Genomic DNA, 13,085 nt, shown 5'->3' with positions numbered 1-13,085 from the left:
AAATTTCAACCATATCTACATGTAAAGTGAACAATATAAAAAGCCTCCTGGTATCCATTCCTAGACTCAGCTATATTACATGGCCAATTTGTGGCTTCTGTATTCCCATCCACTTCTTCCTCCACAAGTATCTTTAAGCAAATTCACAACATTTTATTATATCATGTGTAAATATGTTTGCATTTGTCTTAAAAACTAAGATCTCATTAAAAATCACAGTATCTCATTATCACAATAAAAGTAATAGCGATTCTTTAATACAGGATGCAGAGAAAGGGGACTCTTTTCTCCTACACTGTTGGTGGGAATGCAAGCTGGTGCAGCCACTCTGGAAAACAGTATGGAGGTTCCTCAAAAAGTTGAAAATAGAGCTGCTGTACAACCCAGCAATTGCACTACTGGGTATTTCCCCAAAGATATAAATGTAGTGATCCGAAGGGGTGTGTGCACCCCAATGTTTATAGCAGCAATGTCCACAATAGCCAAACTATGGAAAGAGCCTAGATGTCCATCAACAGATGAATGGATATAGAAGATGTGGTATAGATATACAATAGAATATTATGCAGCCATCAAAAAACCCCGAAATCTTGCCATTTGAAACAATGTGGATAGAACTAGAGGGTATTATGCTTAGCGAAATAAGTCAGTCAGAGAAAGACATGTATCATATAATCTCACTGATATGGAGTTCTTAGTCTCAGGAAACAAACTGAGGGTTGCTGGAGTGGTAGGGGGTGGGAGAGATGGGGTGGCTGGGTGATAGACATTGGGGAGGGTATGTGTTATGGTGAGCGCTGTGAATTGTGTAAGACTGATGAATCACAGACCTGTACCTCTGAAACAAATAATACATTATATGTTTAAAAAAAAAAAGATAGTAGGAAGGGAAAAATGAAGGGGGGAAATCGGAGGGAGAGACGAACCATGAGAGACTATGGACTCTGAGAAACAAACTGAGGGTTCTAGAGGGGAGGGGTTGGGGGAATGGGTTAGCCTGGCGATGTGTATTAAAGAGGGCACATATTGAATGGAGCACTGGGTGTTATACACAAACAATGAATCATGGAACACTACATCAAAAACTAATGATGTAATGTATGGTGATTAACATAACATAATAACATAAAATAATATTTAAATTCTTCCTGTTTAAAAAAGTTTTGTAACACTTTGAATCAAGATCCAAATAAGTCCATTTAGTCCATTTATTGTAATTAAATGTTATTTTAAATTTTGTTACTCTTTTTTGTTCACCATGCCCTTTATTTGTTAGCAAAACTGAGTCATGTGTCTCGCAGAATTGTTTCCTTATGAGGTTAGAATGTTGTTCTGTCTTTTGTATTTTTTGTAAGTTGTGGCTTAATCTAGAGCCTTAGTAAGGTTTAAATTTTACTTTTTTCCTCTTCCAAAATTGTATTCCTAGTATTATCTAGTAAACAGTGTTTTTTTGCCCTCTACAAACAATTGTTCCCTACAGTTTCTATTGTCAAGTAGGGCAAAACCATGATACACCAAAGATCACACATCACAATGCTCTGAAACATACCTTCCCATGGGTTTCATTTATGACCAAGAAAGGATTACTGTTGCACTCACTGTTGCCCCCTGATGCCCATCAATGGAACAAGTGTTCAGAAGTATGGTGGGTAATTGGATTGTTATCCTTGTTCCTTCTTCTTTTTAATTATCTTTCTAAAAAAAAAAAAAAACAACTTCGTTGTCTTTTACCATTTGATTTGATCCATTTAATATTGCATTGCCCTATATGTCCCTATATGTAAATTATAAACCATGATGATAAAACAAACAGTAAATCCATCATTCAATGTACTATTTGGGACTTTGGCCTTTGTTCTCCTAGCGTATCCCATCTCCCTGCCTCTTTCCTCACATGTAAGCACTATTTCCTTGATTTATAAAAACTAGTTTTATATATACCCGTCCATAAATATTATTTAGCCTTGCTTTTTGGATCTTTATTAAAATGGTACACTATATAATTGTTACTTAGAACTGAATGTATTTATTCAAACTATGTTCTCAATTTTCATCCATGTAGTTGTCTAATTTGTTTATTTTCCCTGCTGCATATAATGTCACTTACCCATTTATTTATCCATTCTCCTATTGTTGGACATTTGCGTTGTTGTTTTCAGTATTTTACAATTTCACACAATGTTGCTGTGGGCATTCTTATACCTGGCTCCTGGTGCACATACTCCAAGGTGTCCCTAGGGATTATATCTAGGCGTGGAATTGCTATGTCATAGCATGTGCACATGTTCAACTTTTCCAAGTAATATGAAAATGCTGCCAAAGTAGTTTATCATTTTATACTATTATTAACAGTATATAAAAGTACATATAGAAAGTGTATTTTATCGATCAGTGTCATCTTCAACATTGGGAACTACCAGAATTCATGATTTTTGAAAAACAAGGAGTGTTAAAGAGTATCTCATTGTGGGCTTATTTGACATAGCGCTGATTAATAACGATGTTGCACTTTATTTTGCTTGGGTTATTGCCCATACATGTTTAAAATTCTTTGAAATTCCTGCTCATATATTTTTCCTTTTTTTGGTTTTTGCTTTAGAGGAGTCAGTTATATATTTTAGATACTATTTTTTTGTCAATTATACATGCCGTAATTATTTTCTCCCATTTTATGGTTAATCTTTTAACGTGTTAAGATTGGCTCTCGATGAACAAAAATTTAAACTGCCAATGTAATTATACATATATAAGTATTATCCTTCATGATTAGGAATTTAAAAATTTTCCTTTTTCTTCCTATTCTGAGATCATAAAACTATTCTTGTATTTTTATTTTAAATTTTTAAGGTTTTGTTTTCCATATTGAAATCTTTGTTCCACTTGGATGTGGGTTTTTGTGTATAATGTGAAGTATGAAGTAGGATTCCATTTTCCCCTGTATGAATAAACAAGTTTTTGAATATCTTCTCGGGACTAGTCCTTCATATTCACAATGCTCTATAATGATACAACTGTCACTTATTAAATTTCCATATATAGTCATGAATCTATATATTGACTTTCATTTGGTTCGACTGATCTCTTTGTCTATCACTATTCATAGTGATATTCTAGTCACTATACAGTATTGTACTGTTCTAAATACTTGAAATTTGTAGTAATTCTTGATATTTTGGAGAAAGTGTTCTCCACATTAATCTTGTTTACAAATGTTTTGACTATACTTGGCCCTTTGCTCTTCCAATAAAATTTAGATGTCAAATTCTTTAAAAAAAAGTGCTATTGGGATTTTTATTTGAATTATATAGAATCTATAGTTATATTTGGAGGAATTGACATCTTTATGAAAACAAGTTTTTAAATTTGTAAACACAGTATATCTCTGTTTATTAGGTCTTCATTAAGATTTTTCAATAAATTTTGTAATTGTTTTCACAAATGATGCAAATATCTTTGTCTACTTCTTCCTCATTAATGTATACATTTTGTTTGTATTATAAATGATATCTTTTAAAAATTATGATAAGTTTCTGATGTACAACAAATTTCTTTCAAATTTACCTTGCAACCTGACACTGTGCTAAACTTAATTTTAATAATTTGTTCACAGTTTATTTTGGATTTTCAATGTAAAAAATTATCATCTGCAATAATGGCTGTGTTATTTCTACTTTTCTAATTCTTAGGCATTTAGTTTTATTTTCTTATCTGATTACTATACCCAAGATCTATTAGTATGGTGATAGACGTGTTTTTGACTTGTATCTAAATTTTTAAAAAATATTTTTTTAATTAAAAATTTGAAAGCCTTATTTTTTAGAGTAGTTTAGATCCAGAGCAAATTAAGAGGAATGTACAGAGATAACATGTATATCATCTGCCCTTATGTAATCATAACTTACCCCATTATCAACATCCCCCACCAGTGTGATACATTGTTACCACTGATGAAATCACATTGACAAATCATCAACCAAAAATCACAATTTACATTATGGTTTACTGTTGATGTTGTACAATTTATAGTTTGGACAAATATATAATGACATGTATTCATCATTATAATTTCATACAGAGTGATTTCACTGCCCTAAACATTCTCTGGGTTCACCTATTTTTCCCTCCCTTTGCCCAGCCTCTAGCAACTACTGATCTTTTTACTGTCTCCATAGTTTTGAATTTTCTAGAATGTCATGTAGTTGAATCATACAGCATTAGCCTTTTCACATTGGCTTCTTTCACTTAGTAAGACACATTCATTTTTTTCTCCATGTCTTTCCATGTCTTGAAAGATCATTTCTTTTGAACACTTAATAATATTACATTGTCTAGATATACCACAGTTAACTTATCCACCTACTGAGGACATCTTGGTTGCTTCCAATTTTTGACAATTTTGAATAAAGTTCCTATAAACATTGATGTGCAGGTTTTTATATGGATGTAAGTTTTCAACTCTTTCGGATAAATACCAAGGAGTATGCTTGCAATATGGTATGGTAAGAGTACTTCTTGTTTTGTAAGAAACTGCCAAATGGGGGTGCCTGGGTGGCTCAGTCAGTTAAGCATCTGCCTTTGGCTCAGGTTATGTTCTCAGAGTCCTGGTATCCAGCTCTGCATTAGGCTCCCTGCTTAGCAGGGAAGTCTGCCTCCTTCTCTATCTGCCTCTCCCCCTGCTCATGCTCTTGCTCTTTCTCTCAAATAAATAAATAATTAAAACCTTAGAAAAAAGAAAAGAAAAGAAACTGCCAAACTGTCCTCCAAAGTGTCTGTTGTATTTTGCATTTCCACCCACCAGCAATAAATGAGAGGTCCTCTTATTCTATGTCCTTGACAGCATTCTGGATTTTGTTCTGGATTTTGGCCATTCTAATAGGTATGTAGTGGTATCTCATCGTTGTTTTAATTTGCATTTCCCTGATGATATATGATGTGAAGCATCTTTTCATATGCTCTTTTGCTACCTCTGTATCTTTTTTGGTGAGATGTCCGTTAAGGTCTTTGGCCCATTTTTCTCCTCTCTTATTTGGGACAGGATTGCTGAGTGGCCTGTAGTCGGGTATTTTCTTTCCCCAGGTCAGTTAGGTTCCTCTTCCTGTCCTTGTCTAGTTCTGGTATCAAGATATGCTGATCTCATGGAATGAGTGGAAGGTTTGTCCTCCGCTTGTATTTTCTGAAAAAGTTAGCTTAAGATTGGGATGCCCATCCTTGAATGTTTGGCATAAATTACCGTGAACCCTGGGTGATTAGTGTTTTTCTGTGAACTAAAATAAACATTCAGCTTAACTGACTATTAAAATGTTCTTTCTTAGTTGCTTTTTATAAATTACATTTTCCTGGAATATTTTCATTTCATCTAAAACTTTCCAATTTATTGTCATACTGTTGTTCAGAGTATTCTTCTTACCTTTTTAGTGGCTATGCTATTTAAAGTTATATCTCTCTTTTTTTTTATTCCTGGTATTATTTATTTGTGCCTCCTCTGCAGAATTTTTACATTTGTCCAATTTACTAGGCTTTTCAAGTATTATCTTTGCAGCAGTGGCACATGATGGGAGGGTGGTGAGAGTCGTCTTTCCTGGGCATAGGCAATTAGGAGGTGTGTTGTCTGTAGAAAATTTGAAAACAATGGTAAAACTGACTAAAAGTTGACAAGCTTTTTATTCTCATTATGTACTGGTAATTCTAAACAGTATCAGTGATTAAAATACTCCGCCCCCCCCCCTTAAAAACTCTTTTATTGGCCTAAGAGCTAAATAATTGATGTGGTTGCTACGAGTTTTGAAAACATATATGTAAATTTCAAAGTACCATGTCCTTCTTATTTGCATTATTAAACATCATTCTGGAAGCTAATGCGAGAACTCCTAGTTATAGAGTCTGCCTGTGACTTACTCAGACTCAGTTATTTGCATTCATTTAGAGAGTAAATGCATAATGGTTTGGATTTGTTACATCTTCTTTTAGACAGTTTTTGTCTCCAGTTGCTATGATTGTACATGTTCTTATGCTTATGCAGTAGATTATAAATAAATAATGATAAGAAGAAATAAAATCTAGTTACTTCATTTCTGTCCTTCTAGTTTTTATATAATGTAAAAATTTAAACAATGAAGTAGAGTGGGACCTACTAGGTATAATACTTCTTTTGTTGGGTGAAAAGTTTTAATTCAAACATGAAATATTGTATGGCATTTGAAAAATACCTCTAAAACAGAAATTTATTCTTTATTAATTTTTAATTGCCCTTTTCTATTAATTATAATGTTATTCATTACTGTAACAGATTATAGGGATACAAGTTTTTCTTTTCTTTTTCAAGATAAAATATAGTAATATAATTTAGAAACATTATTCCATTATTTTTCTCCTTTTTCTCTCCTTCATTTTTTTAAAAAAAATATTTCTACTGGCATGATTGTATATAAGTTCAATAAAATAAAATATTCATTTTCTGTGTGTCTTTTATGGCCATTATTAGTTATTTCATTTCATGATTACAGTTATTTTTAGCATAGAGAGGAGGTGTTGTTAAAAGAAAAGATCTATTCTGGAGCTCAAATATGCCAGGTTTGCTGCTATTCTAATGTACCTTAGTGTCTCTATTTTGGGGATTTTGTTTTCATCTTCATGATCCCCTCTCTTCAACTATCTTTGGATTTATTTTGAGGTTCTTTTTCTAACTTCTTAAGTGGTGTGTTTACCGCATTAATTCTCAGCCTTTTTCTTTAGTCTCTAGATTTTTAAACAAAATTTTAATGTTGCAACTTAACAAGTATATCTTCAGTGAACGTGGAGAGCTTCAGTAGCCTATGATGACACACTTTTTAAAAGTCATTTATAAGTATCAGTTTATTCTGTTACATTGTCTTATGTCCACTAATTAGTTTCTGAATGTTTATCATATACACAGCAATGTACTAGGTGATGTGGTACGTGTGCCACAAAATCCAAGAGGACATAATTCCTACCCTTCAGGATATTATAGTCATTGTTAACAATTAGCGTGTAAAGAATCTTCCTGGCATTGTTCCTTGTCTTCCTGAATGTCACAAAGGGTGTATGGAGATAGGTGCTCAGAAGTATGGGTAATGTGGGCACTGGACCTGAGACTGAATGTGTGCTACTAGAAACTGTATTTGTTTTATCCAACATCAGATAATATTCCACCAGAGTCCTCAGCTGCATTGCTGACCTTGCCTTGGCTCCAGCTCCTGTTCCTCACATTCCATAAACAAAGGCAGGTGTGTCTAGTTCCCATTGTCATTAACTTCCAATTCCTCTTCTCTTGGGCTTTGAAAGTAAAGTTTGCATGGTTGGTACTCCTGGCAACAGAAGGAGGGGAACAGGGAAGAGAAATGATGTTTAGGGAAAAAAAAATCAAAGGAAAGAATGAAAAGTCATCACAAAAGGGAAAGGATCCACCCTGCCCCTCAGGTTAGTGACTCAGGGTTGTTGATTTCCACAGATGATGGGAGAAAACACAGATGAGAACAGGGGGCAAGAAATTTGTGCACATTAGGTTCGGGGTGGGGGAAGGGGGGGAGAGGTTTGTTTGTTTTTGGCAAGAATACTTTATAGGTAGTTTTGGGTACCTCCATGAGGAGGCACATAGTATCTAGTTAACTTTTTTGATGTTATAGCAATTGATGATCATTGCTCAGATTCATATTAGGATGTGATTGTGATATTTTTATTTTATCATTTTTTTCTTCATTTATTAACTGGAATGACTGTATAAACATATAGTACCCTCACCAACTAGTTAGTAATCCTGAATTATAGTTGGTTGGGAAAGGTGGTATACCTACTTGATCTTTTCCTTTATTTACCAGTTGTGAAAAATGAGTCAGTTCCTTAATATCCTCTGAAGGAGACCAATAAGATTTTCTTAATTGTTTTTGCTTTCTATTAGGAATCTTTAAAAAGTGATGGATTTAAACATATGTCATATGTTTCAATTCATGTCAATCATTATCCTTATTGATGCTCAAATTGTCCAGTCTTTGGCCAGTAGTAGCCTTTTTTAATATTAGTAGCCTTTTTTTATATTAGCGCTTGAGTCCATCACAGCTAACCCTGATAGACTTTGATAGTAACTTGCCTTTCAGTATGTAAAATGATCTAGGTTCATAATGTATATATCTCTTGACTGATACCTGGAACTAGCTATTTCTCTACATCTTGCAATTAAAGACCAGGGGTTAAGCGTGCACATTGTCACTGTATTGGTCACTATTTTAAGACCTTTCAGTAGGCAGAAATACATATATCCCTGTACATATATAATCATAAGTATAATCACAATTCATAGTCAAGACTGTGGGGATATTACTTAACCTTATTGATCTTATAATTGCATTTTGTTACCTCTATGTTTAAATCTTAGTTTCTCCAAAACACCAATATAGTTACCCATTTGCTTTATTTCACTATATATACATAGCTGTTGCAGTATAATGATATTGACAGTCACTAACTGAAAACAAATTAATTATATTTTTTTTGCTGTTTATGTTGCCTTTAGAGTAAATGCCACTAGGAACGTTTGGTAAAATTACAAGTTACTTGGAGTAGTTCTTCCTTGTGCGGCTGTGCTATAATTTTTTTTAAGACATATATTTATGTATATTTTTTATTTGCCCATAACCATTGAGTAAATGCTTTTGATCAAAATTAAAATGATTTTTTTATTATGTTATGTTAATCGCCATACATTACATCATTAGTTTTTGATGTAGTGTTCCATGATTCATTGTTTGCATATAACACCCAGTGCTCCATTCAGTAGTGCCCTCTTTAATACCCATCACCAGGCTCACCCATCCCCACACCCTCCTCCCCTCTAAAACCCTCAGTTTGTTTCTCAGAGTCCATAGTCTCTCATGGTTCATCTCCCCCTCCGATTTCCCCCCCTTCATTCTTTCCCAGGAGGGGAAGAATGTGCTATAATTTGATACATGAATTTTACTTTCAGGACTTCAGGAATTAGGAAATGCTTTTTTGAAACTGATTTTGCTTTAAAATTATTTAAAATATTTAGGTGGATTCAAAGTCAAATTTGAAATTTACAAAACAAGGCATATTCAGAAATATTCAGTTTTTAATCCCTGTCCTTTCTATTCTCTTTCCTTCTAGGGACACCTTCATATACTTAACTTTATTGTTGTTTTTATGGTATAAATTTTTATTTTATACAAATTTTATATTACTAGATATTACAATGTAAATTTTATAATATAAATTGTTTATTGCTATATTATATAAATTTTACAATATATATTATATATATATTCATTTCCTTAAATAAACAGTAGCATACTGCACATGCAGTTTTCCACCTTGATATTTTTCACCTTTCTTGGAGATTACACCATAGTAATATATAGATATTCCTCATTACTTTTTAGAGCTGCACAGTACTCTCTTGTGTTGATATACATGACTAATTCCCAATCTGATGGAACTTTTGTTTCAAGCTTTTTGCTATTGCAAAGAGTGCTGTAGTAAACCATCTTTTGTGTATTTTACCAGTATATTTTGGAATAGTTTCCTAGAAGTGGGATTGCTAGGTAAAGGGTAAATATATGAAATTTTGTTAGATATTGCCAGTTCGTCTCCTTATGGGTTATGATATTTTGCATTCCAGCTGCAATGTATTAGAATGCATTTCCTAACAGCTTCATCTATAGGTTATATTGTCAAATTTTTGTATTTTATCCATTCTGATAGATGAGAAATGGTCTTGCGATTATAAGAAAGATGGAACATTGTTGAAAGTCACAGATCATTTAGAATTTTGGTGTTTTTCTTTGCTATTATTAGAAGTTAATAATATATTAAGTACATTACTCCTTTGCCTGTGATATGATTGCAATTTTTTTTTCCCTCAGCTTGTCTTTTTACTTTGCTTATAGTGTTTTTCCCTTGTGAAAGATTTTTATTTTTTTAAGTAAGCTCTATACCCGGCATGGAGCCCAACACGGAACTTGAACTCACAACCCTGAGATAAAAACCTGAGCTGAGATCAAGAATAGGATGCTTAACTGACTGAGCCACCCAGGTGACCTTTCTGTGTGAAAAATTCTTAAAATTTAATAGGTTGAGCCATTTTCCCTTTTTTCCTTCTGGATTTTGAATTATAGTTAAGAAAGTTTTCCCCAAACACAAATTATAGAGCATTTAATTTATGTTTCTTCTAGTACTAGTTTTGCTATATTTATTTAATGTGACAACTCTCTGATCCTTTTAGAACCTATCCAAATGTATAATGTAAAAAATTGGTTCATTTTTATTGTTTTCCATGTGGCTATCCATCTTCTCTCTGCTGATATGAGTTACTGACTTTCTTGGATGCTGAATATTCATACACAGTTGAGTCTACTTGTTCTCTTGCTCTTCTGTCAACCTGTTTCTGCTCTCTTCTTCTTGGTATTAAAATAGAGACTAGTCCCACACATGAAGGAGGAAGGTGTACTTATTTAATGTTTTCAGAGCTATCAGGAACACAAACATGCATGCCAAGAACTTATGGCCTTTAACCGATAAATTTTCATGTAAATGTCCATCTCTTCCTCCAATGTGTCTTTAACATAGAGACCATGACCGTTGACCCTATATCTAACTCAGCTATTGAGTTGCTTGGTGTTCCTACATATACCAGTTCCTCAAAGCTGAAGCAGGTTTATTATGCAATCCTGAAAAACATGGTATCTAAAACATATGGTAGAATTTCTTCTTATGGTAAACTGAGTCACTGGTATACATTTAATAATGCACCTATTTTAGTATCTGTTATTAGAGCTTTAAGACTGGTCCTTTGATCCATTTTGTCTTGCAATAAACAACATGCAAGATGCACTATATCTGCAACAAGATTTCCCAAATCACATTGAGTTGAAATATTCCAATTAGCAAGTTGTTTATCAATTCTCTGGACACATGCACATTCAGGTTACTGCTGTATTCTTATGCTTGCCTGTGAATTACTGGAAAGCAACTGTTTTAAACAATGACAGAAGGAAATAAAGAAAGGGAAAAAAATCTCTTGCAACTTTAGGGAAAATGAGTAGAAAAGAACTCTCTGGGGACTTCATTATAAATAGAACAATTATGCTAAATGGAATTGATATATTTATGTTGTTTTATTCAAGGTTTATCATGTTCTATTATGAAACAAATGCAATTAATAAATTGTCAGTTCATTTTTCTTGTTTTATTTGAAAATGCTTCGGCATATTTTAGCATATCATTTTTAGAGTAGCAAATAACTCTAATGTATAACATTAATAAACGGTGATAGACTTTACTATAAATACTGCATCTGTTGCCAAGAAAAGTTACATACAAAAACAGAGCATTGCAAACAGCAGTTCAGTAATTCTTTTTGTAGTAGAGACATGGGCCTTCTGTATCATTTTAAGTATCTTTGCACTACTTGACCCTCTGCACTTGGAGAATATTGTTTTTTATACATCAACAGTTTGCTGAGTTTAAGGGATTAACACCATATATGTGGTGTTGTGAGAGCCCAGAAAACCAATTGAGCAGTTTTTTTCCCCTTGTGTTTTATTTGAGGGGCAGAGTTAGGATTGAGGAAAAGCTGTGACAAACTTTTCATGTGTATAATCATAGCCAGATATTGTCACAAAGAACAACTTAAAAAAATCAAGGCAGTGGAATAAAAAACTGAGATAAAACACAAAATAAAAACCACTAGTGGAAAAGTTTGCATAAACTAAATTATTTTGAATTCCAAAAACCTTACTGTTATTTGAAAATAAATATTTGACTAATAAAATATGTAAGAATTCAAAATACATTGTTTTCTAGTATTGTCTGATATATCAAAGCAGATACTAATTTTATTTAACTGGGACTATTTCAGTTATCAAACTTCACTCCGATTTTTATATAAAAATTTCACTTATGTATTCTGTCAATTCAAAGGAAGTTCAAGGCATTGAAAAGCACACAAGATACAAAAAAATCAAAAAACGAGATCAACCACCATTATCTTTCTTCTTCTGTCTTCTTCCATATTAAACATTACAAGAAATGTGGCAAAGATTAGAATTTCTTTCTTATGTAAGAGGAGATAATATATTTTATATATTTTAATCTAAAAATAACAATTTTAATCTATAAATGCTATATCTTCTAACTGAGCAGATATTTAGGTTGACTTCTAATACTGCATTCTTTAATTTGTGGCTACCAAATTCCTGAATATATCAGGAATTACATGATAACTAGATAGAAAATAGAAGACATAAAAGTAGGTGATTTTAAGAGGTGAAATAGATGAGATCTCTGAGTTTCATGAAATAAAAAATTGCTCACCTCATGTGTTATGAATAGTTTGGGGAAGTCCTTTCTCTCCCCTGCCTTCTTTTTTTAAAAAATTTTATTTAAATTCAATTTAATTATCATACACTGTATTACTAGTTTCAGTGGAATTTAGTGATTTATCAGTTATATACAATGTTCAGTGCTCATTACTTCAAGTGCCCTCCTTAAAGCCCATCACCCAGTTACCCCATCCCCCCTACCCACCTCCCCTCCAGCAACCCTCAGTTTGTCCTCTGCCTTCTTTTTTTTTTTTTTAAAGATTTTATTTATTTATTTGAGAGAGAGAGACACAGCGAGAGAGAGAGCACAAGCAGGGGGAGTGGGAGAGGGAGAAGCAGGCTTCCCGCCAAGCAGGGAGCCCGATGGGGTGCTTGATTCCAGGACCCTGGGATCATGACCTGAGCTGAAGGCAGACGCTTAACGACTGAGCCACCCACGCGCCCCTGTCCTCTGCCTTCTAATCCAATATAATTTCTTCTTATTGGCCTGCCTGATTGTTTCAGGGCTTAAAATTCCCATTAGAGAATTGTTTCTTCAGACTAAGACTTTTCTTTCTCTCTTAAAAATACACATAGAGTTGGGGGCACCTGGGTTTTGGTTCAGCCTCTGCCTTTGGCTCAGGTCATGGATAGAGCCCCTCATGGGCTCCCTGATCATCAGGGAGTCTGCTTCTCCCTCTCCTGCTTGCCCTGCCATGTGCCTTACTCTTTCCCTCTCTCTCTCTGTCAAATCAA

This window comes from Mirounga angustirostris, unplaced genomic scaffold (assembly GCF_029215605.1).
Source record: "Mirounga angustirostris isolate CCGP_5_RB_7025 unplaced genomic scaffold, mMirAng1.0.hap1 SCAF_9, whole genome shotgun sequence".
NCBI lineage: Eukaryota > Metazoa > Chordata > Mammalia > Carnivora > Phocidae > Mirounga > Mirounga angustirostris.
The sequence above is the reverse complement of the archived record's forward strand: the minus strand, read 5'-3'. Positions refer to the sequence as shown.